The sequence below is a fragment of the Scyliorhinus torazame genome, chromosome 10 (assembly GCF_047496885.1).
Source record: "Scyliorhinus torazame isolate Kashiwa2021f chromosome 10, sScyTor2.1, whole genome shotgun sequence".
Taxonomy (NCBI): Eukaryota; Metazoa; Chordata; class Chondrichthyes; order Carcharhiniformes; family Scyliorhinidae; genus Scyliorhinus; species Scyliorhinus torazame.
The window spans coordinates 260753435-260780073 of NC_092716.1; the positions used below are offsets into that span (position 1 = coordinate 260753435).

At 50.4% G+C, this 26639-nt stretch overlaps 1 long non-coding RNA gene across 1 annotated transcript; it reads left to right on the forward strand.

The window, feature by feature from the left end:
- Positions 1 to 10191: 10191 nt before the first annotated feature.
- On the forward strand, positions 10192 to 26204 carry LOC140384952 (uncharacterized). Its single transcript, XR_011933240.1, has 2 exons — positions 10192 to 10303; positions 24926 to 26204. It is a non-coding gene; the product is annotated as an uncharacterized lncRNA (long non-coding RNA).
- The last annotated feature ends 435 nt before the right edge of the window (positions 26205 to 26639 follow it).

Below are 26639 nucleotides of genomic sequence, written 5' to 3' on the forward strand. Positions count from 1 at the left end.
AAGAGTGGCTCGGTAGTACCACCACAGACCGAGCTGGCCAGGTCCTAAAGGACAGAGCTGCTAGACTGGGACTGCAGCAGGTGGTGAGGGAAGCAACAAGAGGTGAAAACATATTGACCTCATCCTCACCAATCTGCCTGCTGCAGATGCATCTGTCTATGACAGTATCGGTAAGAGTGACCACCGCACAGTCCTTATGGAGACAAAGTCCCATCTTCACACTGAGAATACCCTCCATCATGTTATGTGGCACTACCACCGTGCTACATGTGATAGACTTTGAACAGATCTAGCACCTCAAGACAGAGCATCCATGAGGCGCTGTGGGCCATCAGCAGCAGCAGAATTGTATTCAACCACAATCTGCAACCTCACGGCCCAGCGTATCCCCCACCCTACCATTACCCCCCAGCCAGGGGACCAACCCTGGTTCAATGAAGAGTGCAGGAGAGCGTGCCAGGAGCAACACCAGGCAGACCGAAAAGTGAGGTGTTGACCTGGTGAAGCTACAACACAAGACTCTGTGCCAAACAGCATAAGCAGCAAGTAATAGACAGAGCGAAGCGATTCCACAACCAACGCATCAGATCTAACCTCTGCAGTCCTCCCACATCCAATCGTGAATGGTGATGGACAATTAAACAACTCACTGGAGGAGGAGGCTCCAAAAATATCCCCGTCCTCAATGATGGAGGAGCCCAGCACATCTGCTCAACCAATAAGGCTGGAGCATTTGCAACAATCTCTAGCCAGAGGTGTCGAGTGGATGAAAGCAAATCACTGCGGATACTAGAATCTGAAACAAAACCAGAATATACTCGACAATCTCAGCAGGTCTGACAGCATCTTAGAGAGTGAAGGGAGCTAACATTTCAATGATTTTAACAAAGTGTTTTTGTGCCGAGTGGATGATCCATCTCGGTCTCCTCCGGAGGTCTCCAGCATCACAGATGTCAGTCTCCAGCCAATCCGATTCACTCCGCATGATATCAAGAAACGGCTGAAGGCACTCGATACTGCAAAGGCTCTGGGCCCTGACAATATCCCAGCAATAGTACTGAAGACTTGTGCTCCAGAACTTGCCTCACCCCTAGCCAAGCCGTTCCAGTACAGCGACAACACTGGCATCTACCCGGCAATGTGGAAAATGGCCCAGGTGTGTCCTGTACACAAGAAACAGGACAAATCCAACCCAGCCAATTGCCGCCTGTCAGTCTCCTCTCCATCATCAGCAAAGTGATGGAAGGAGTCATCAACAGTCTATCAAGTGGCACTAACTCGGGAGTGACCTATTCACATACACAGTTTGGGTTCTGCCAGGTTCACGCAGCTCATGACCTCATTGCAGCCTTGGTTCAAACATGGACAAAAGAGCTGAATGCTAGAGGTGAGGTGAGAGTGACTGCCCTGGACATCAAGGCAGCATTTGACCGAGTATGGCATCAAGGAGCCCGAGCAAACCTGGAGTCAATGGGAATCAGGGAGAAAATTCTCCGCTGGTTGGAGTCATACCTGGCACAAAGGAAGATGATTATGGTGGTCAACTCAGCTTCAGGACATCACTGCAGGAGTTCCTCAAGTGTCCTAGGTCCAACCATCTTCAGCTGCTTCATCAATGACCTTCCTTCCATCATAACGTTAGACGTTGGGGATGTTCGTTGATGACTGCACAATTCGCGACTCATCAGATAATGAAGCAGTCCATGTCCAAATGCAGCAAGACCTGGACAGTATCCAGGCTTGGGCTGACAAGTAGCAAGTTACAGTCACACCACAAAAGTGCCAGGCAATTACCATATCCAACAAGAGAGGATGTAACACCGCCCATGACATTCAATGGCATTACCATCGCTGAATTCCCCACTATCAATGTCCTGCGGGTTGCCATTGACCAGAAACTGAACTGGACTAGCCATAGAAATAATGTGGCTACAGGGCAGGTCGAAGGCTAGGAATTCATCTCCTGACACCACCCCCCCCGCCCCCCCCCCAAAAGCATGTCCAGCATCCACAAGGCACAAGTCAGGAGTGTGATGGAATACCCTCTGTGGTGAACGTATTATGGTAACCATTCACCACTGTATTGCATTGTACTATGTTGTGCCCTTGTTGTCATAATACACACCAGTATATCATGGCGCAGACACACACTGATGGACACACAGTGGGACCAATCAACATACACAAAACCGCAGCCAATCACCAATGAGAGCACACGCATGATAAAGACAGGGAGCATCAGAGTTCCCGCTCATTCGAGTTGCAGCTAGCTAGGAGGGCAGAGCTCACAGCCTGCAACACAGACATTCACCATGTGCTGAGTGCATCGACTGGTTAGGACAAGGCAGAGGTCTTTAGCTAAAGCTAGTATCGTATTAACCCACAGTATAAGTATGTTTAAACAGTGAATGATTCAATAAAATAGTGTTGCACTATTTCAAGTGTTGGTGACCTGTATGTGATCCAGAACACCCAACATGTCACTTGTGGGCTCCACCTATGGACCATTGTACTGTATTACACCGCTTGTATCATGTTGGTGCCCTTGTGGGCTCCGTCCCCTTGAGGGGGGGGATATAGAGCAGCTGCCCTGCAGGCGGTTCTCAGTGCAGAGCAGTCGCAGGCAGGCACTGTTCTAGTTGATTAAAGCCACTGTTCACTTCAATTCTTTGTCTCGTGTGAATTGATGGTTGCATCACCCTCCACTTGCCTGGTTCAGTGCAGCTCCAACAACACTCAAGAAGCTCGACACCATCCACGAGAAAGCAGCCCGCTTGATTATTATCCCTCCCACAAGCATTCTGGACAGCTCTAAAGGACATTAGTCTTTTATGACAGGTTCATATTCACTATTGCAAATAGTTCCAGATTTATTTGATTAATTAAGTTTCCCCCCGCTGCTGTGGACGTATTTCCAGATCATTTGTCCAGATTCTGGATCATTAGCCCAGTAAAATATCCTCCAAGCTACCATACCATAATTAATGCTCTTAAAGAAAGGGAGTGGAATGAGTGGATTTTGTGACGCAGAGACAAGCATCCTGTGAAATACAGCGCAACTAGGATTTATCATAAAATTAGAATATAATCTTGCTCTACAACCATGAGCAGCAAATCACACGAAATCAAGTCACAAAGTATTAATACAAAAAGTTAAATATTGCTGGAGGTTATACTGAGTATTTACCCCTCCTCTCGCCTCACCCGTTATTTTCTCAGCTGCCCCATTATCCTATCCTTTTGCCTTGCACCATCGTCCCTTATGTCATTCAATCTATTCTGTCTTCCGGCCGATCCCAGACTTCGCCTTTTGTTCTTCCACGCACCCCCTCTCCCCCCCCCCACCCCCCCCCACCCCTTGACTTTTCTGCCTCAATATTTGCTTCAAACCTGGTAAATTTCTGACTTTTCCCAGTTCTGCCGAAAGTTGGTCTGCTTGAACATTTTGGACAAGATTCTCCATTTCAGAGACTAATGGTTGGATTCTCCGATTTTGGGGCATGGGATCTGTGGCGTTTTACAACGGCAAAATCGGCACCGAACCCTCATCGATTCCGGAACGGGTGAAGGGCTCGCAGCGGCGCCGGGTTAAACTCTCCGGCTCCCCTGCCAAAAAACAACCAGAGAATGTCCGGGTCCGTGGCCGTGCATACGCACGCCGATGTCCTGCAGCGGTCGCACCGTACAACATGGCACCAGCCGCACGCCAATCCGACCTGCCTGATAGTGCCCCCCTGCACCAACACCTCACCACCCCCCAACCAGTCCCTCCAGCCCTCGTCGAAGCCCCCCCCCCCCCGGCCGGTGCTCGTAGAGCGACATGCAGCACATCAATCACCCCTTGGACTCGGGGCATCCCGGCAATGGTGACGATCCCCACTTTCTGGGCATCCTGGTGTGCTCGGTCCACATTGAAAGGGATGTGTTTTGCCGACAGGGCATATAAGGCCTCCATGACAGCACGAATGCACCTGTGCACCAAGGTCCGTGAGATGCCGGACAGGTCTGGAAGGATCCCATGGCATAAATCTTCAGGCCGACCATCACCTTGATGGCCACTGGGAGCGGGTGTCCTCCTCCATACCCCCTGTAGCCACTTAAAATGGCCAACTCTCGATTTAAAATGGCGAACAGCAAAGGCTGATGGGAAAGTCAGCCAACAAGACAAAAACCAGCAGCTGCAGGTTGGCTGTGTATTTACCTCTGGAAAGGCCAGACAACATCGATACCAGCGACCATCAGCATAACAAAACAACAGCCATCTGCATACTAATGAGCAATCCCCAGGAACAATAAGCAACATTTAGACACACAAAGCCAAACCAGACTCTTCGGCGCCAGCAGAAGCCTACACAAAAGGAGGTGAACGAGCACCTCAAGACCGCCCATCGATCAGGGAACCGCTCCAGTATTGGAGAAAATCGAACCAAGCGATTGGGACAAAGTCCAATCACTTGGGACCAGGTACAGGGTCTGCCCCGAAAAGCGGGAAGCCCCTGGGGACTATAAGAATTGAGCCCCAAGATCAAATCGCTCTCCTCTTCTTCACCTCTTCGCTCTCTTCACGCTCTTCTTCCTGCCCGGGTCACCCAGCAACAACGAACCAACATTGACCGTGACCGGTGCAGTGACTCCAGTGATCATCAAACTCGTAAGTCTTAATTCAACGCTCGCTACGAGATAGGCGCTCCTAGCTACCAATCCGTACCAACTTCGAATCCCGCAGACTCAGAACCCAAACGAAAGGCCATTTGTTCCCCTGACCTGGTGGGCCAGTTCCAAGTTAAGTATTGGCCTGTTAGTCGTAGAAGTAGCTTAGACGTAGAATTTGTGCATGAGTAGTAATAAATGTGCTTTGATTTAAATCTTACTAATCGGTGTATTGGATTATTGATCATTACTCGGACTTGAACCTCGTGGCGGTATCATAAAGATACCTGGTGACTCGAGAACAAAGGTAATAAAACAGAGCAATTGAACCAAGGAGAAAGTTAGCAACGCCCCCCGCAGTGTCAGGTGCACCATGATCTGGCAGATATGTCGCACTGTCTCTCTGCGGAGCCGGAGTCTTCGACGGCAAGCCCGGTCCGGCAGCTCCTCCAATGACAGGCGCTGTCGGTATACACGAGGCCTCATGTGGTGCGACCTTCCCGCCTCCGCCTTCCCTGTTGGGCGGCCATCACTCCACCCTCACCGGCTGCCTCCTGTTCCTCTGGGGCAGGCTTCACTGCGGCAGGGTTCCCCTCGAGCAGCTCCGGCTCGCACAGCCTCAGTGCGTCCACCAGGACTGAGGGTCCCAGGACGAAGGCCTCCGGCTCGCACAGCCTCAGTGCGTCCCCCAGGACTGAGGTTCCCAGGATGAAGTCCTCCGGCTCGCACAGCCTCAGTGCGTCCCCCAGGACTGAGGGTCCCAGGACGAAGGCCTCCGGCTCGCACAGCCTCAGTGCGTCCACCAGGACTGAGGGTCCCAGGACGAAGGCCTCCGGCTCGCACAGCCTCAGTGCGTCCCCCAGGACTGAGGTTCCCAGGACGAAGGCCATCAATCCTGGCTGGATTCAGAAGTCCATTGTCTGTAGGAGGTGAAAGGTCAGCATGTTAGCATGGTGTATACCCCCGCGCCCAACCAGGTCCACTGGGTACATGGTGGTCCCGATCTGCACTGCAGACCCATGTGCCCACCCCCACCCGACACCCACACTCGGCCATCCCCCGGCACTCTGCCCTCCACACCCATGGCCCCGTCATTGCCTGGCACCGTGAGGGCTTCGGGCTCTGGCGCCCATTCCTGCTGCCAGGAGTACGATTGGCTGGTGCTACCTATGCCAGTGGTATGCTCCGTGACCCCTGTCCGGCCTCCTGTTAGGGCTGCTGTTGATGTTGTCCTTGGGTGGGCTGCGTGTTGCCCTGGCGGTGGGTGGTGGCCGGTTGCGGGTGGGGGGGGAGAGTTGGTGGGCTGCAGGATGGGTTGCAGGGGTTATGGGGTGGAGGGTGGGAGAGTGGTGTGTGGGAGTGGTGGGGTGGGGGCTGGGTGTGGGGGTGGGGGCACCGATACAGCCGGTGTCACTCTGCACAACCACGGGCCACAGTGGGTGATCAGTGGGGTGCACAGCATGATGGCTGCCTTGCAGGCTGCGGCAATGGCAGTCAGTGCCTGGACACCCGGTCCCATTGGGCATCATTCTGACCCCACGGCCCATGCTGTGGTCACCCCCCATCACCCCTACCTGCACACCTTGCTAGGCGGAGCCCATGCCCCCAGCCAGCCTGCCAGTGGCAGGTCCAGTAGCCCAGGGTCCTGCCTCTCCGTGTCCTACCTTCTCTCCCTCATCGCCTCGGCGCCTGGTCTCGATTTTTGAAACCACAAGTGAAAGTTGCCGTCGGTGATTCCTGCCGGTGGAGGCGGAGCATCGCGGAAGCCCCGGAGAATACCGGCTCAGGCCTGCTAATGATATGCGGAGTGAAGCGCATTGAGACCGCTGTCGAGACACCGAGCACGGCACTCTGTCGGGCGCCCGCCGGCGGCCACGATTTTGACCTCACGACCGATTTTCTGCCCAATCGCCTTCCCCGATTCCAGCGTTGGCCGACGGAGAATCCCGCTGACTCTGTTTCTGTCTCCGCTGGTTCTGCCCGGCCTGCAGAGTATTTCCAGCATTTTCTCTTTTCAAATCACTAACGATGTGACTGGGAGCTCCGGCTGATGTGGGTTTCAGCCCTGCCTTGGACCGGGTAGGCCCCGGGGCCTGTTTCCAGCTTCTCATCTCTGAGCGAAGAGAGTTTCTCCCTCCAGCTCAGCAACAAAGGGCGGGATTCTCCCTTTCTGCGACTGTGTGTTGATGCCAACGGAGAATCCAGGGACTTTTACGACAGGAAAATCGGCGCCACCCCTACAGCGATTCCGCTGCCCGTGAGGGGCTAGCACTGGTGCTGCGCGGAACACCATTGGATCCCATGAAAAACAGTGCGGGATTTGCCAGGTCTGTGATGGACACTCGCAGGTCTGACAAGCTGCAGCCGCGCTCACACTACACCCCCCCCCCCCCGGACACACACACTTCCCAAAGACAACAAGGTGGGACAGGTTGTGCCGGAGCGCCCATACAGCTGTTGGGTCGGCTGGAGCCAGAGGACACCTGGGGGGGGGGGGGGGCCAGCGGCACAACAGTTGCTGAATTCAGGAGGTGTTGGACACTGTCCGTTCACCCTCTCTCTGTCTCTCAGCAGTCACCGCGCCAGCTTCACAATGTTTGAGAGCACACGTGGACTGTGCCATCGGAGGCAGAGCATCGTGGGTGGGCCCACGAATGATATGCAAACGGTGTTTAAAGTATGCGCGATGTGCGTCGTATTGATGCCATCTTTGAGGTGACGGAGCATCGCGATTTGCCGTCAAACCGGTGCCTGCTGCGATTTCGGCATCGGCCTCACAGAGAATCCCGCCCAAGGTGCAGGGAGATGATTAAACTGCAACAAGACAATTTACCTCTGGAACACAGCGTCGTTTTATTGTTTGATTTTCCAGCATATTTGCATTTTGGATGAATAGTTACCAAGTGAAAGTGTCCCTTTCATTTCGCAGGAAATCCGAGGAAATCCTCTGTCTGCACAATGGTTACAGAGACCCTGGTATTAAACAGTGAGACACCTTCACTGCAGTCTGAACTTCCTCAGGGTCGGGGATTAAACAACTCGAACGCATTGTGGGACGGTTGAACCCGGTGGGAAGGTTTTTGCAAGAGTTTCCTGAAAGGCTGCCGCCTCCGCCAATGCTGCCCCCGGCGGACTTTCCACAGCAGCTGCAGTCCATTCACCCCCGTGGCTGGCAGCGGGCAGAGGGACCCCTGTGGGCAGAGGAAACGGCTGCTTCCAGTCTGCTTTGTACCGGGAGGAGGATAACTCCACTGCTGTGGGCAACTGGCACAGTCTTTGTCAAGTGGGCTGCATTTATCTAGCAGCCCATTCATCGCCACCCCATTGAGTGAGTGTGGGAGGGAGGGGGTGAGTGAGTGTGGGAGGGAGGGAGTGAGTGTGGGAGGGAGGGAGGAGGTGTGGAACGGAGGGAGTGAGTGTGGGAGTGTGGGAGGGAGGGAGTGTGGGAGGGAGGGAAGGAGTGTGGGATGGAGGGAGGAGGTGTGGGACGGAGGGAGGGAGTGTGGGAGAGAGGGAGGGACTGTGGGAGGGAGGGAGTGTGGGAGGGCGGGAGGGAGTGTGGGAGAGAGGGAGTGAGGGAGGGAGGGAGTGTGGGAGGGAGGGAGGGAGTGTGGGAGAGTGGGAGGGAGGGAGTGTGGAAGGGAGGGTGTGGGAGGGAGTGTGGGAGGGAGAGAGTGAGTGTGGGAGGGAGTGTGGGATGGAGGGTGGGAGTGTGGGAGAGAGGGAGTGAGTGTAGGAGGGAGGGAGGGAGCGTGGGAGGGAGTGAGAGAGCATGGGAGGGAGTGAGGGAGTGAGTGTGGGAGGGAGGGAGGGAGTGTGGGAGGGAAGGAGGGAATATGTGAGGGAGGGAGGGAGTGTGGGAGAGAAGGAGGGAGTGTGGGAGGGAGGGAGTGTGGGAGAGAGGGAGGGAGTGTGGGAGGAAGGGAGTGAGTGTGGGAGTGTGGGAGGGAGTGTGGGAGGGAGAGAGTGTGGGAGGGAGGGAGGGAGTGTTTGAGAGTGGGAGGGAGGGAGGGTGTGGGAGGGAGGGAGGGAGTGTGGGAGGGAGAGAGTGAGTGTGGGAGGGAGTGTGGGACGGAGGGAGGGAGTGTGGGAGAGAGGGAGGGACTTTGGGAGGGAGGGAGGGAGCGTGGGAGGGAGTGAGGGAGCGTGGGAGGGAGTGAGGGAGCATGGGAGGGAGTGGATGTGGGAGGGAGGGAGTGTGGGAGGGAGGGAGGGAGTGTGGGAGGGAGGGAGGAGGTGTGGGAGGGAGGGAGAGAGGGAGGGAGTGTGGGAGGTAGGGAGTGTGGGAGGGAGGGCGAGAGGGAGTGTGGGAGGGAGGGAGGAGGTGTGGGACGGAGGGAGGGAGTGTGGGAGAGAGGGAGGGACTGTGGGAGGGAGGGAGTGTGGGAGGGCGGGAGGGAGTGTGGGAGGGAGGGAGGGAGTGTGGGAGGGAGGGATGGAGTGTGGGAGAGAGGGAGTGAGGGAGGGAGGGAGTGTGGGAGGGAGGGAGGGAGTGTGGGAGAGTGGGAGGGAGGGAGTGTGGAAGGGAGGGTGTGGGAGGGAGTGTGGGAGGGAGAGAGTGAGTGTGGGAGGGAGTGTGGGATGGAGGGTGGGAGTGTGGGAGAGAGGGAGTGAGTGTAGGAGGGAGGGAGGGAGCATGGGAGGGAGTGAGAGAGCATGGGAGGGAGTGAGGGAGTGAGTGTGGGAGGGAGGGAGTGAGTGTGGGAGGGAAGGAGGGAATATGTGAGGGAGGGAGGGAGTGTGGGAGAGAAGGAGGGAGCGTGGGAGGGAGGGAGTGTGGGAGAGAGGGAGGGAGTGTGGGAGGAAGGGAGTGAGTGTGGGAGTGTGGGAGGGAGTGTGGGAGGGAGGGAGTGTGGGAGGGAGGGAGGGAGGGAGTGTTTGAGAGTGGGAGGGAGGGAGGGTGTGGGAGGGAGGGAGGGAGTGTGGGAGGGAGAGAGTGAGTGTGGGAGGGAGTGTGGGACGGAGGGAGGGATTGTGGGAGAGAGGGAGGGACTTTGGAAGGGAGGGAGGGAGCGTGGGAGGGAGTGAGGGAGCGTGGGAGGGAGTGAGGGAGCATGGGAAGGAGTGAGGGAGTGGGTGTGGGAGGGAGGGAGGGAGTGTGGGAGGGAGGGAGGGAGGGAGTGTGGGAGGTAGGGAGTGTGGGAGGGAGGGTGAGAGGGAGTGTGGGAGGGAGGGAGGGAATGTGGCTGGTAGGGAGGGAGTGTGGGAGGGAGGGAGAGAGTGTGGGAGGGAGGGAGGGAGTATGGGAGGGAGGGAGAGAGGGAGGGAGGGATTGAGGGAGGGAGGGAGGGAGGGAATGTGGGAGGGAGGGAGGAAGTGTGGGAGGAAGGGAGTGTGGGAGGGAGGGAGGGAGGGAGTGTGGGAGGGAGAGCGGGAGTGTGGGAGGGAGTGTGGGAGCGTGTGGGAGGGAGGGAGAGGCGGAGGATGACAACAGCCCCTTTTAGGACGATTAGCAGAAGGGGTTAACTGAATTCGAGTGGGTGGAGGACAAGCATCAGTGTAGACCCGTCGGGCCGAATGGCCTCTTTCTGTGCTGGGATTTCACTCCGTGCAATTCCATGTCTGCACCGCAGGCTGAGCTGAGACTGGGAACGATCCCTCCTGGCTGGGAGCGGCTGATTCGAAGACCAACGGCAGATTACCCGATTTGCATGTGAGTTTGTGGTTTATCTAAATGATTTAGACATGAATATAGAGGGATTGACCAGTAAGTTTGCGGATGGTGGGGTGGTGAATAGTGAGGAGGATAGCCTTCGATTACAGGAGAATATAGACGGGCTGGTCAGTGGCAAATGGAACTCAATCCAGATAAGTGTGAGGTGAGGCACTTGGGCAGGACAAACAAGGCAAGGGGAATACAGATAAACGGCAGGACCGAGGATCAGAGGGACCTTGGTGTGCATGTACACCCGTCCCTTACGGTAGCAGAGCCGGTGGATACAGTGGCTAAGAAGGCAAATGGTATACTTGCCTTTATTAGCCGGGGCATCGAGTTACGATGTGGAGATGCCAGCGTTGGACTGGGGTGAGCACAGTAAGAAGTCTGACAACACCAGGTTAAAGTCCGACAGGTTTGTTTGGAATCACTAGCTTTCATTCACCTGACGAAGGAGCTGCGCTCCGAAAGCTAGTGATTCGAAATAAATCTGTTGGACTTTAACCTGGTGCTGTAAGACTTCTTACTGTGCTCCATGTATTGGATAGCTGGTCAGGGAGGTTATGCTGGAACTGTATAAAACATTGGTTAGGCCACAGCGCGAGTATTGTGTGCAGTTCTGGAATCCACATTATAGGAGGGATGTGATAGCCACTGGAAAGGGGGCAGAGGAGGGTGCTATTGTCACTGGATTAGTAATCCAGAGGCCACGGTAGATGCTGAAATTTGAATTCAATAAAAATCTGGAATTAAAAGTCTAATGACCATGAAACCATTGTCGATTGTAGGAAAACCCCATCTGGTTCACTAATGCCCTTTAGGGAAGGAAATCTGTCGTCCTTACCCGGTCTGGCCTACATGTGAATCCAGACCCACAGCAATGTGGTTGACTCTGAACTGCCCTCTGAAATGGCCTAGCAAAGTTCAAGGGGTGATTAAGGATGGGTAATAAATGTTTGCCAGCATTGCAGCCATCCCACAAACGATTAAAAAAAGAGATTTACCAGGACTTGGAAATATATCGCCGTTCCTTAATGGTCACTGGGTCAAAATCCTCAAACTCCCTCCCTAACAGCACAGTGGTTGTATCTACGCCACATGGACTGCAGCGGTTCAAGACGGCAGCTCCCCACCACTTAGGGATGGGCAACAACTGGCTTATCCAGTAAAGGCCACAAGCCATAAAAATTAATTTAAAAAATATCTTATCTAAGAGAAATTTAGTGATGGAGGGAGATTGGATAGACTGGGGTTGTTTTCCTTGGAGCAGAGGAGACTGGTGGGGGGAGAACATGATTGTGAGGGGCATAAAAGGGTAGACATGAAGAAACCTTTCCCTTTGGTGGAGGGATCAATGACCAGGGGGCAGAGATTTAAGGTGAGGGGCAGGAGGTTTAGAGGGGATGTGAGAAAGAAAGTTTTTACCCAGAGGGGGGTGGGAGTCTGGAACTTGCTGCCTGAAAGGGTGGTGGAGGCAGAGACCCTCAGAACATTTAAGAAGTATTTAGATGTTTACTTGCAATGCCAGGGCAGACAAGGCTATGGACCAAGTGCTGGATAATGGGATTAGAATAGTCAGGTGGTTGTTTCTGACTAGCACACACACGATGGGTCGATGGGCACTTTCTGTGCTGTATGACTCTCTGACTCCGATGCTTTTTAAGATCTCAGATGTCCAAAGCATTGTTTACTGAGCAAATGAAATGCAGTCACTGTTGTAACAGAGGAAACGTGACAGCCAATGTGTGCACAGCAAGATCCCAAACATAGTGAGCAAGTAGAGCACGGTCATCTGAAAATCAGTGTCTCCAAGACCGAGCCTATGTTTCAGCCAGCTTGCGATGCACCACCGGACGTAATCGTTGCTGGCAGCAGTCTCAAAGTTGTAGAAAAATTCTCTTAATTCGAAATGTGCTCTCCAGGGATGCCATTTTTGATGAAGTTATCTGTGGACACTTCAGAAAGCAAGTTCTGCCAATAGCCAATACCGAGATTGTGTCTGGAGGCAGCGTGGCATTAAACTGAAAACTAAAATCAATCCAACAGCCCAGGGCAATGGTCTTGCTTGGGACCTGCGTTTGCATCCCACCATGGAAGATGGTGAATTAAATTTTTTTAAACTCTGGGATTTAAAAAAGTCTAATGATGACCATGAAACCATTGTCGATTATCACAAAACCCCATCTGGTTCACAAAAGTCCTTTCGGGAAGGAAATCAGCCATCCGTACCAGCCTCGCCGAACAGGCGCCGGAATGTGGCGACTAGGGGCTTTTCACAGTAACTTCATTGAAGCCTACTTGTGACAATAAGCGATTTTCATTTCATTTCATCCTTAACCAGTCTGGTTTACACGTGACTCCAAACCCACAGCAATGTGGTTGATGCTTAAATGCCCCTCATTTTGTGACGATTAGGGGTGGGTATAAATATTGGCCTAGCCAGCTGCAGCCACTTCCCATGAATGATTTTTTAAAAAAATACTGGGCAGAAAAGATCTGGAACAATTTCACCAAGGAAGCCAAGGTCAATAGAACATATAGAACATAGAACATAGAACAATACAGCGCAGTACAGGCCCTTCGGCCCACGATGTTGCACCGAAACAAAAGCCATCCAACCTACACTATGCCATTATCATCCATATGTTTATCCAATAAACTTTTAAATGCCCTCAATGTTGGCGAGTTCACTACAGTAGCAGGTAGGGCATTCCACGGCCTCACTACTCTTTGCGTAAAGAACCTACCTCTGACCTCTGTCCTATATCTATTACCCCTCAGTTTAAAGTTATGTCCCCTCGTGCCAGCCATATCCATCCGCGGGAGAAGGCTCTCACTGTCCACCCTATCCAACCCCCTGATCATTTTGTATGCCTCTATTAAGTCTCCTCTTAACCTTCTTCTCTCCAACGAAAACAACCTCAAGTCCATCAGCCTTTCCTCGTAAGATTTTCCCTCCATACCAGGCAACATCCTGGTAAATCTCCTCTGCACCCGCTCCAAAGCCTCCACGTCCTTCCTATAATGCGGTGACCAGAACTGTACGCAATACTCCAAATGCGGCCGTACCAGAGTTCTGTACAGCTGCAACATGACCTCCCGACTCCGGAACTCAATCCCTCTACCAATAAAGGCCAACACTCCATAGGCCTTCTTCACAACCCTATCAACCTGGGTGGCAACTTTCAGGGATCTATGTACATGGACACCTAGATCCCTCTGCTCATCCACACTTTCAAGAACTTTACCATTAGCCAAATATTCCGCATTCCTGTTATTCCTTCCAAAGTGAATCACCTCACACTTCTCTACATTAAACTCCATTTGCCACCTCTCGGCCCAGCTCTGCAGCTTATCTATATCCCTCTGTAATCTGCTACATCCTTCCACACTATCGACAACACCACCGACTTCAGTATCGTCTGCAAATTTACTCACCCACCCTTCTGCGCCTTCCTCTAGGTCATTGATAATGATGAGCAGGCGGAGCAGGTTCAAAGGGCCGAAAGGCCTGCTCCTATTTCCTATGAGAATTCAATGGCAGGGCAAAATCTCAAACAACGAGGTCCTTCATGGCATGCTCACGCTCCAGAATATTGATTGTGGGTGGACAGGGATAACTACAGAAGCCCCAAGCAGGTATTCTATAGGCTATTGTTTGAAATAACATCAAGATGGTCAGTGTAAATGATATAGGGACGCCCTTAGAAAGAGTCTCACAGATTTCTACAGCCAACCAATCTTGGGAAACCAATGCAGCTCCTCACCCGTGTGGAGCCAACACTGAAATTTGATTCAGAATGTTTCAGAATGCCAAACTTGCAACATCTAATGTGCCCAGAGGTGGCGCAGCAGCAGGAGTTCCCAGAAACCCCAACAATGACAATATGAGTTCTCAGTTCTGTGACCAATTCTGCATCAGACTCTTATGAGGGGACCTGCAGAAGAAGAGGAAATCACAGCTTTGATGTTCTTGCTCAACGAGGAGTCTACCATTGAGAGGGAATCTTTTGCATCCACTTGAGAAGGTTGATATAGCCTTGGTTTAAAATCTCAGCTGGAAAACAGCACCTCTGACAGTGCAGCACTCGCTGAGTAATTCATTTAACTGTCAGCATAGATTTTTTTTTCAGGTCTCTGAAGTTGGATTTGATCCTTTGATCTACTCAAAGCCACCAAAGCAAATTGTATTGGGACAGATCTAACTTATATTGATACCAGTTTAAAATCAGCACCTTCATACCTCGCTGTTGGAACTGTTGCCAAAAGTGCAGCATAACAGAATTAATTGTGGCAAGTTGAATACATTTTCACAAAGGTGCTTAATTTAAGTAGCGAGTGAAAGCTGCTCTACAACTAACTGTAGAACATGTTTCAGCTGTAGAACAGGTTTGCATCTGCAACGTGCTGCATCACCTGGGTTTCTGACAATAGCCAGGCTGTTGTGGGATAGCACTCAGAGAGGAATTATTCTCCACATGAGAGGGAGAGACAAAACATAAGGGAAAGAAGCAACTACTGATAATTAGCCTAAACACGGGTTTCCTATGAAAGCAGCACTGATAATAGTTAATAATAATGATCATTTATTGTCACAAGTAGGCATCAATTAAGTTACTGTGAAAAGCCCCTAGTTGCTGTAGCGCACAATGACTTACACAAGTCGAGAAGTGATGGAGTCTATCGAGGCTTTATTAAGCAAGACTTGTTCCCCAGCAGCTCAGTTACAGAATGTGGCTGCGGGGAGAACTCGAGCTCTTATACTCTGCCTTCAGGGCGGAGCCAGAAGTCGGCAGATCCAACCAGGACCCGGGACCTGTCAGCCAATAGCCTCTCGGCTTCACAGGTACCATATTACCCCTAATACATACCACCACAGTTGCGACATTCCATCCCCTGTTCAGGGAGGCTGTTACGGGAATTGAACCCGCACTGCTGGCCTTGTTCTGTATTACAAGCCAGTTGTTTAGCCCACTGTGCTAAACCAACCCCTAATGTTAGCCAAGAGCAGCTCATCCACCCCTTCTCCAGTGTTTTAGCCACATTGAATGAGAGGAATATAGAAATAAATAACTTGCATTTAGATTGTGCCTTTCTGAACCTCAGGACATCTCAAAGAACCTTTTGGCCAATAAAGTACTGCCAAAGTTTGGCCACTGTTGTAACATAGTCAATGCAACAGCAAATTTGCATACGGCAAAGTGCCACTAACAACAATTAGACAATGGGCAGGTCATTTGTTTTGGGGGTTTTAATTGAGGGACGAATGTTGGCCAAATAGCTTTATGAGCTATTTTACAAACACTTGAAAGAGCAGATGGGACCTTTGTTGAACATCTCATTCAAAAGGCATTAGCTCTGGGATTGGAGCACACCCTCAGCCCTGAAATGTCAGCTGAGAATACAGGAGTAGGGTGGCACGGTGGCACAGTGGATAGCACTGCTACCTACGCCACCGAGGACCCGGGTTCAATCCCGGCCCCGGGTCACTGTCCGTGTGGATTTTGCATATTCTCCCTGTGTTTGTGTGGGTTTTGCCCCCACAACCCAAAGATGTGCAGGCTAGGTGGATTGGCCACACTAAATTGCCCCTTAATTGGAAAAATAGAATTGGGCAATCTAAATTTAAATAAAAGAGAATGCAGGAGTATCTGGAGCAGGATTTAAACCCCTAGTTTACAGATGTGCAATATCAATAATCCAAGGTTGACAATGAATATCAGTAGTTTTGACCAGATCTATCTATTTAATGTAAATATTACTTACTAAATTTGACTTCACAAATGATTTTTAAAAAGTAACTCCTGTAATTCTGAAAGTCCAATAAATAAACTGTATCAAGTATTAAAAATTGAATCTGAGTTTAGAAATGCAGCAATAACTATATGTTATAGAGTTATTGGTTTAGGGGCTGGTTTAGCACACTGGGCTAAATAGCTGGCTTTGAAAGCAAACCAAGGCAGGCCAGCAGCGCGGTTGAATTCCCGTACCAGCCTCCCCGAACAGGCGCCGGAATGTGGCGACTAGGGGCTTTTCACAGGAACTTCATTTGAAGCCTACTTGTGACAATAAGCGATTTTCATTCATTTCATGTTAGTCGTTCCTTAAAACATATGTGAGAACGAAAAATATATAATTTTTTCAAAGACAACAACATATTTGTTTATCCGTCATTCTAAAAGAAGACAGTCAGAATCTTCAGCAGTCAGTTTTTAGACTGATGAGACCAGTCTTTGCTGGGAATCCCGCATTCACCAAGCTGGGGATCTTGATTTCATAGATGTGACGTTCTCAGCTAACATTTGCCTTTAAAACAAGCAGTGCGGCAGGCTTCATAGTAGAAGATGCCACCATGGATGTGTTTTTTCCCCCCATGCTTTCTGATCTTCAGCACGTTATTCCATACACAGGAACATCTGCTTTACAAGATGTTTCTGATCTGTTGCAGCGTAGCTTTCCAGCAATTTTCCAATTTTTTCGCTGACGATGAAATCATTTCACAGTTTATAATGTGCTGTAAAAGATCCTGCTAGGAATTCAGTCATCAGACATTTGCAGCACATGATCTGGCCACCATAACCTTGCTTTCAAGTGATCAGAGCATCTATCCTTGGAATGCAAGCATATTTTAAGAACTTCTGATTCAATCTTCTGCCATCTGATCAACATTAGGCATCTCCGGCAACTTAGGCGGAAGCGATTTAGTTTCTTTATGTGGTGTGCATGCATTGCCCAAGTTTCACAGGCAGGGTTGACAGAACAGTAGCACTATAGAAATTGAACTTAGTCTGCAAACCCATTCCTCTCTTGTCACGGAGCGTGCCAAAAGCTAAGCTGGCTTTGGTGGCAACCTGCCTGTAGTAAGACATGACGATCAGCGTTAAAGAGATGGTAGCGTTAAAGAGATGGTAGCCTTCGAACTAGCCCCGAACAAGGGAAGCACATCATTCTCAGTGATATCAATAATATCTAAAGTTCTCTACTTCTCTTGCCGCCTCCAAGCCCCTGCCCAAGCCCCCCCCCCCCCCCACCTCCCCCCCCCCCCCCCCCCCCCCCCCCCCCCCCACTCCCCCAACCACTCCCAATTTTCTCTCTGCTTCCTCAAAAGTGCAGAACTCATGCCAGGATATAATTACACAGGCATCACCAGTGTTTGGTGACCATTTTGCCCACGTCACATCCAGGCAATGAGTGAAAGCAAACTATCTGACACTGGAAGGCATCGCAATAGACCTCACTCTTGACTGAATTTTCCATTGCGTTTCCCTCCGATGCTAAGGACAATTGTGTGCTCCAACTGTTGCCAAGCTGAGATCAGCTGACATTGCACTGACCAGGAGTCAACGCTGGAATCTGATGGTCTGTATGGCTTTAGTAAAACTTTACCTTTTACATCCCAAAGTCATCAGGAAAGTTCTGGTGTCTAAATTGGCACAGAGGGTAAGCAGAGCCAGGGAGAAAATCTCACCAATTGTAATCCTTTGCGTCTGAGAATCAGAGTTGTTTATGGGCAACACGGTAGCACAGTGGGTAGCACTGCGCTTCACAGCTCCAGGGTCCCAGGTTCAATTCCTGACTTGGGTCACTGTCTGTGTGGAGTCTGCGTTTTCTCCCCGTGTCTGCGTGGGTTTCTTCCAGGTGCTCCGGTTTCCACCCACAGTCCAAAGATGCGCAAGTTAGGTGGATTGGCCATGATAAATTGCCCTCAGTGTCCAAAAAAGGTGGGCTGGGGTTACGGGGATAGGGTGGGATGCTCTTTCCAGAGGCCGGTGCAGACTCGATGGGCCAAATGGTCTCCTTCTGCGCTGTAAATTCTATGATTCTCTGATCACAAGCCTCCCCTCTGAAAGTCTGAAGCCACAATCTCTCCATACAGCTACACTGGACTGCGGACACAATCAATAACACTCCAACCTCATCAGAATATTTTTGAAAAGAGGCAAAATTTTAAACAGTCGCTGATGCTTTGAGGCATGCAATATAGAAGAATAAGACCAGCTGATGTGACGTGAATCCCAAAATAGTCCTAATTGACCTGGAAACGTCATCACAACAAACGCTGAGTCTGTATCCGCAAACTGCCTACAGAATTACAGTTTCAAAGACCATGAAATCTGGAAAATCTAGTATTCCGGTCACCACTTTAGCTTTTTAACGTGAGCAGATCATGGCTAATCAGCAGATCGATCAGCTTGGGACAGATTCAACTGGGTAGCGCACTGTCTAGAGATATCCACATCAATAGAGATGCATCTGACAGAACAAGGAGAGCAAGTGCTGTCTTCAGAATAATTATAAAATCTGCTCTCATTTTTTAAAATAGTGATTTTTCCTGTTACTGAGATCTGTTATAATTAATGTTCTCCCCCCACCCCACCACCCCCTCCCCATCAGATATACCCAGCTTCCACTTATTTGCGAAATCTGGTTTGTGCCATCCAATTCTAACACAATATTAAATTAATGTCAAATCCTCAGGCTGACATCCCATTCAAACCACTAACTGCACCTTGTAACAGTTCTGACAGGAAAGAATGAAGAATTGTAGTTTACCACACATCCTTCCTGCTTCATTCTGCAAAGGAGGAGGGGGAAGGAAGGAATGGTGTCTTTGGAAACTAAGCCATATGGGACACAGTACATTATATTGTTTTATTACTCCCACTGGAGTTAATTTGTGCCTCCACTGGACCGCCCCATTCTGTCAGCCCGCCATAAGGCTGACTGGTGACACCTCTCTCGATAAGCAGTAATTATTTAAAGGGGAAATGGAATGAATTTGAGATTCCTGCAGCCAGCCAGCAACCTATTCACAGTCTCACAAACAACAGGACAAATGTGAGTCTACTACAACTTTCATAACCAAGCTATTATTGGGCAGTTTGAAAGATGTGCCCTTCGTAATAGAGCTTTTTCATGCGAACCTCATGGGCGGGATTCTCCGTCGGCCGACGTGGAAATCGGGAAATGCGATTGGGCGGAGAATCGGTCCCGACGCCAAAATCGCGGCGGGTGGCGATTTCACGCCAAATCGCAATTCTCCGTCGCCTCGACAGTGGCGATGATGTGTTACTGAACAGCTGTAAACGCCGCTGGCATATCATGAGCGGGCCGGTATACTCCGGGACCTCCGCAAGTCTCCGCCTCTGATGGGTCAGGTTGCAGATACTGCCGTTCACTTGTGCTTTTAAAAATCGTGAAACCGGCATTGTGGCTGAAGAGGGAGCGAGGTGGAGGGTGTACGGAGAGTGTCCAACATCACCATAGTTTGCTGACAGTTGTGCCGGGGCCGTGGGTGTAGTGGGGGGTGGCCAGGAGGTGGGCTGTGTGGTCGGGGTGGACAGGCATGTAGCACCATTGCCACAGCCGGCAAGGCAGCCATGCAGCTGTGCACGCCGCTGACTGCCCACTGGGAACTTACGGCCACAAATCATATGGGTGTCCCGTCCCGTCACCCCAGGCCACCCCCATAGGTGCCCTCTGGCCCAGCCGACCCAGCAACGGGGTGAGCGCACACCAATGCAACCAGTGCCATCTTCTGGGCTGGGATGAGTGTGTGTGGGGAGTGTAATGTGTATGTGCGGCTGCCACGTGTCAGCCTCCTGAGTGTCAATATGGACCAGGCGAATCCTGCACTGTTGCTGATTGGAAGCGATTGTGTTCCATGTGATGCCGGTGCTAGTCCCTCCACAGTCACTGAATCAGTCCAGGTGCGGCTCCAGCTTTGCTGTGGTGAAAGTCCATGAATCCTGCCCCGGCGTCTCAGGAAGGGAGAAAATTGCCGCGCATCTTTTGAAGGCATCTAAGTTCGTCTTTGTTGTTAAACTTTGCGCCGGATTCACATTTCCGCCTTCATCCGACTATTTTTGGGCACCATGGATGAGGTATGCAGGTGTTTCAGATTGATGGGGACATCTAGCAAAGCAATGGGCGGAAGATTCAGTCAAGATTGAGGTCTGTTGCGATGCTTTTCAGTGTCGAATAGCCCACGGTCGCTCACGGCCCGGGGTGTTCGGGTTGCCAACTTCTGATTGCATTGCGAGTGGGTGAACTTATTCACTCGCCCACTTTATCACCCCCCCACCCCAGCTCAGCCCACTGCCCCCTCCGCCATCCCCTCCCCCAGATTCTGTCTTCTTGACATTTCTTTTCCATTCTCGGTTTCTCCTTCCGCTTCTCCTTTGCAACAACCACCTCGGGGTCTGTGAAATGTTTCATTCCAGCTTCCAACACCAGTTGTGTTCGATCTCCCAAGAGTAGAAGAAAAGAAATAAAACAGCATTGTGTTAAATTTTAAAAGCCTCTGTTTGGAGTTGGAGTTACTCTCGGACCTGAACACCCAGCAGCAAGAAAGTCCCAGCTCCAAGTTGGGTCTACGTCACCACTTGCGGTCCTCGTGCCCGACAGGTTAACGAGTCAAACATTCTTCACACAATCTAAATGCAACTTCACAAAGCAGAAATCTGCTCAATCAGCAATTTCACCGATTACGTTGTCTGGAAAGTGAGCTTTTTGGTCCTTTTTAATCTTTTAATATAATTTTTATCATGGTCACAAGTAGGCTTACATTAACACTGCAATGAAGTTACTGTGAAAATCCCCTAGTCGCCACATTCCGGCGCCTGTTCGGGTACACAGAGGGAGAATTCAGAATGTCCAATTCACCTAACAGCACGTCTTTCGGGACTTGTGGGAGGAAACCGGAGCACCCGGAGGAAACCCACGCAGACACGGGGAGAACGTGCAGACTCCGCACAGACAGTGACCCCAGCCGGGAATTGAACCCGGGTCCCTGGTGCTGTGAAGCAACAGTGCTAACCACTGTGCTACCGTGCCACCTCCAACAACAGCGACGCCAACATTTTTGTGAGTTCAATACATGTGAGCGGTCACGTTAGTTATATTGCTCTCATCATGCGGCCTGTAGGAATCAGCGGGCTTCATGAATGCACTGTGCTCAGGAACTATGAATTACAGAATGGAATCACAGAGTGTCACGGTCGCACAGTGGTTAGCACTGCTGTCTCACAGCACCAGGGACCCGGGTCACATTCCCAGCTTGGGTGACTGCCTGTGTGGAGTCTGCAAGCTCTCCCCGTGTGTGCGTGGGTTTCCTCCGGGTGCTCCGGTTTCCTCCCACAGTCCAAAGATGCACAGCTCAGGTGGATTAGCCATGCTAAATTGTCCTTAGTGTCCAAAAGGTTAGGTGTGGTTACAAGGATAGGGCGGTGGTGTGGGTCACGGAATGGTTCTCTTTAAAGGGGTCGGTGCAGACTCAATGGGCTGAATGGCCTGCTTTTGCACTGTGGGTAGGGATTATATGATCCTTTTGAAAACTCCTGGATTGCTTTTAATGGTTGCCAGGAGATTGAGGGCAGCTCCAGCATTCACCCGGCCATTCCCTGGGGGCAGGGGAGCGGAGACTTTGCAATCCTGCATGGAAAATGTGGTCACTGCATATTACTGGTGGCAGAATAATTACAATAATATCTGGGCGCGAGTAGACACTTCTGAGTGAGCAGAGAGTAAACTGAGAGTGGTGCTGGTGTTGGCGTGAGAAGTCTAGAGATTATTATTATTATTGGTGGTCAATCTTGACTGATAATGGCGTCTGATACTATGGCTGGAAAGGTGGCCTCAAAGGGCCAGGAGGAAATGTTCTGAATGATCTACACCAGGCGGGCAGGAAACGATGACAGGTGGTATGAACCTTCCAGCGGAAAGGTGGAATTGCGAAGGTTGGTGCTGACAGGCCCTGACATAAAGGAAAGCTCCATCCCACTCCTGGGGAAGCCAATGGAAATGGCCTCAATAACCTTGGTGGTCTCCCACAGGTTGGGGGCTATGCTGAGACCAATAAAACGACAGTAATGTGACCGATAGTAAACCAGTTCATTGGTTTTGAGTGGGCACCTTCCTTCAGGTGGTTGGATTCCTCCATTCCCACCGTCCAAAATATCTTGTGGTGGTGGTGGCAAGATGTCAGCCTTCCATGTCAGTCTTTAGGGCAGCACGGTAGCACAAGTGGATAGCACTGTGGCTTCAAAGTGCAAGGGTCCCAGGTTCGATTCCCCGCTGGGTCACTGTCTGCGCGGAGTCTGCACGATCTCCCCGTGTCTGCGTGGGTTTCCTCCGGGTGCTCCGGTTTCGTCCCACAGTCCAAAGACATGCAGGTTAGGTGGATTGGCCATGATAAATTGCCCTTAGTAACCAAAAAGGTTAGGAGGGGTTATTGGATTACAGGGATAGGATGGAAGTGAGGGCTTAAGTGGGTCAGTGCAGACTCGATGGGCTGAATGGCCTCCTTCTGCACTGTATGTTCTTCCCTTTTGTCAACTTTTCCAGCTCGCCGTCCTTTTCCAGAAAGCTGATAAAACAGGTCATGCAGACGTACACATATATGTGTGATGCACTGCAGCGAGAATTAGCAATCTTCGCCCACCCTCAGCTTCCCTCGTCCTGGATTATTAAGGGCAAGCGTTGTGTTCCATTTATGCTTTTTCTGGAAAAAACAAGGCAGCAAAAGCTGGATCTCAGATCTTCTAATCTATATCCTTTCGGACCGCAACAACCTTTAGAGCAGTTCCCTATGTATATTTTAATTAACTGCCAGTTAACATCTTAACGGTATACATTGTGACACGATGTATCATACAATTCATACAATTCAGGCGTTGGAAGCAATTCTTAAAATCATAGAATCATACAATCCCTACAGTGCAGAAGGAGGCCATTCAGCCAACCGGGTCTGCACCGACCCTCGGAAAGAGTACCCTACCTCGGCCCATATCTCCACCCCATTCCCGTAACCCAGTAACGCCACTGAACCTTTTTGGACACTAAGGGGCGACTTATCATGGCCAATCTTTAACCGGCACATCTTTGGACTGTGGGAGGAAATTGGAGCACCCGGAGGAAACCCACGCAGACACGGGGAGAAAGTGCAAACTGCACACAGACAGTCACCCGAGGCCGGAATTGAACCCGGGTCCCTGGCGCTGTGAGGCAGCAGTGCTAACCACAAAATGTAAGAAATCTTTTCAGATGTCACCAATAATCTGTTTTGCAATATACAAAGTTATATATTTACAAAGATTTTTAAACTGAATTTTAAAAAAAGTAAGCTGGACTGATGTATTTTATGGTGTCCACCTGTGTTCCTCTTAGAATGTTAATTATTGTAAAATATGTCTTTCTGCTGTTTGAATTTTGCCACGTCCCTGAAATCATTTTGTGTTGGATAGTGCTTGTCTATATTTCAGTTCAGTGCAACGCTTATGTGAGCAGATTGTAATCAATTAGTCCCTTCAGAGTTTTGACGGGGGTTTACACACAGTCGATTTGGAACCTTCCTTTGCAGCGAACCGTTGTTTTATGCCTTGGCTAAATGCAAAGGTTAAAAATTCTTACCATGATTAGTGAGCCATGACAAGACGTAAAGGCTAATGATCATCAACTCAAGACATTGGTCCACCAGTGATACAAGAAACAAATTAAAAGAGAGGAAAGAGAACATAGCATAACTAACTTGCCAAACAATAAAGAGATAGAGATAGCCTTGAAAGACAGAGACATGAGGTGCAGTCCTCCAGGCCAATGGTTCACGTTGTTCTATTTATCACTTTTCTCATCTTACCTCACTCATGTTCCATTTATCATTGGCTTTCTATATCCATGTGCTGCGCAGAAACTCCACACACACCTCTTAAGTGTTGCTGACATGCAAATGGTTAAAGTAAAGGTAATAATTAACTGGTAAAGATGACATTTGGTCTTTAATAATCTTTTAGAAAGTTCCACTTTCCGGCTCTGTTGGAGCTATGTGCTTCTCAGTCTTATGCTTGCTGTTTACTGAATTCAAATCTGATGATGTGTGGGAAAACCTGAGAGTTTCCACAACTCAAGAAAGGCTTCACAGGAACCTTTCAATGACATCATTACATTTTTCTCTGTTAACTGTTTCCTGCTGCGCGTTGAGGGTTTATCACCTAATTGCTGCAAGATTTATTTTTCACTCTGTTCCAAAATTGACAGTGCCGAGATTAGACCTAAATTTAAGTTCACCGAATAATTCACTCTTTTTTCCCAATTTCCAATTTTATTTTCGCCACCATTCCCTGAAGCCTGCATTTGAGTTCCATAGATAGTCAGAAAGCAGACTGCTGTTCTTCACGGCAAACAGGGTGACTTTTGGGTGACTATTTGACGATGAGACCACCACAGTTGAGGACAGCCTTTCCTTCAGACCATAAGAATTTCACAGCAGTGGGTAGTGATCAAGGCTGGGAGCTCAAACTGCTTTATTCGCTATCAGAATCTAAAGACATTCGGAAGTAAAACAGAATAATGTCAGAAATATTTAGCGGTCAGGAAGCTTTAGTGGAGAGAGAAACAAAGTTAACAGGACAGAGGTTCCCCGGTGACACTCACTGATGGGTTCGGGGGGCAGTGTGGAAGGCAACATATTGGTGGGGGGGTGACGGCTGAGGGGTGGGTTGGAAGGGGTAATGTGGAGGGTGGGGCTGAAGTGCAACTTGGGGTCACCTTTAAGCCTGCTGGAATTGGATGGGGAAGGGAATATTCATCTTGCTAACATGTCTTCCATTTCCCCCCCTGCAGAGAATGAATTTCGGAGTACAGCCAGGAATGCTCGCTATCTACCTGGCCGCGGTTATCCTAGCAGATGCACGGAGGCGGCTGGCGCAGGCGGTGCTCAGGGAGGATCGTGCACAACAGGAGCCGGCCCCAGAAGCCAGCCAATGAGTCTGGAGAGCGGGCCGTCTAACAGGCCGAGGGGGAGGTGCGAGGGAGGAGCTGCATCTCGCCACGTTTATACCATCGCCGCCCATCCTTCCAGGACCTGCCAGACCGACCCTGGCACCAAAGACTTTGGCTAACCTGGGACACAGGGTAACATCTGCGCCAGCTGATGCTGCATTTGGAACCATGGGGGTACGGAGGAGCACACCCAGTCCTAGTGGCCGTCAAGGTGACGGTCGCCTGCACCTTTTTGCCTCGGGTTCTTCCCAGCCGCCAAGCGGCGGCCTCTCTGGGATATTTCGGACATCGGCACAAGGGTGATTCTGCGCCATTTCAGATCCCCTTTGTGCCCGGGCAGCGGATTACATAAACTTCAGTTTTGACCAAGGTCACCAGGATGCCCGGGCAGTGGAATTCACCCTCATTGCTGTCACGCCCCATAGATGGGACATATGCTCTCATATGAGCACCGGCTCATGAGGGGGTGCCCTTCATCAACAGAAAGGGCTTCCTCACACTGTGTGTGACCACGCCTGCGCCCGATACCCATCAAGCGGGGCATCGGCATCCTGAAGATGCCTGGACCGCTCTGATGGGGCTCTTCATTCCAGCTCGAGGAGGGTCTCGCACATTATGTTGACCTGCTGCAGCCTGCGCAACATCACACAGTGGAGGGGGGACATGCTGAAGGAGGAGGAGGAAGAATGCCGCGCCGTGCTCCATAGCGGACTCGGACCACGGAGCCAGACGGAAGACATCCAGCCCATTAACTTTGTTTCTCTCGCCACATTTGCTGTCTGACATGCTGAGTATTCCCAGCATTTTCTGCTTCTATTTCAGCTATCGAGTATCCACAGAATTTTGCTTTTGTATTTCTATTGCTGTGTTTTGCTTAGAACTGAGCGCACCATTGTCCCGTTGGATGAGTAGCAATTCCATCATTCAAACTATTGATGCACAATTGTTCAATGAGGAAATAATGTGTTGCTGTTGCACAGATACCACTTACCAGTTCTATGTAGTACATTGTGTATCTCTTTCTTTATAAAGAAGATGAATAAACAAAATAACTCAATAATCAATTTTGAAAACTATCCCATTTCACATTTAATAAAAGGCGTTTATCGTTCATTCTGAACTGTAGTATGTATGGGCTCTTTCATACCTTTTGAAAATGTCTCTGTATAGCAACATACATCAATATAAATTATGCCAAATATACAACACATCTTAGGACATTTAACCATTCTAATAATGATCTTTATTGTCACAAGTAGGCTTACATTAACACTGCAATGAAGTTACTGTGAAAGTTCCCTCTTTCCGGCACCTGTTCGGGAACACAGAGGGAGAATTCAGAATGTCCAATTCACCTAACAGCACATCTTTTGGGACTTGTGGGCGGAAACCGGAGCACCCGGAGGAAACTCACGCAGACACGGAGAGAACGTGCAGACTCCGCAGTGACCCAAGCCAGGAATCGAACCTGGGGCCCTGACAAGCAACAATGCTAACCACTGTGCTGCAGTGCTGCCCACTGCTAATCATAGAATTCCTGCAGTGCAGAAGGAGG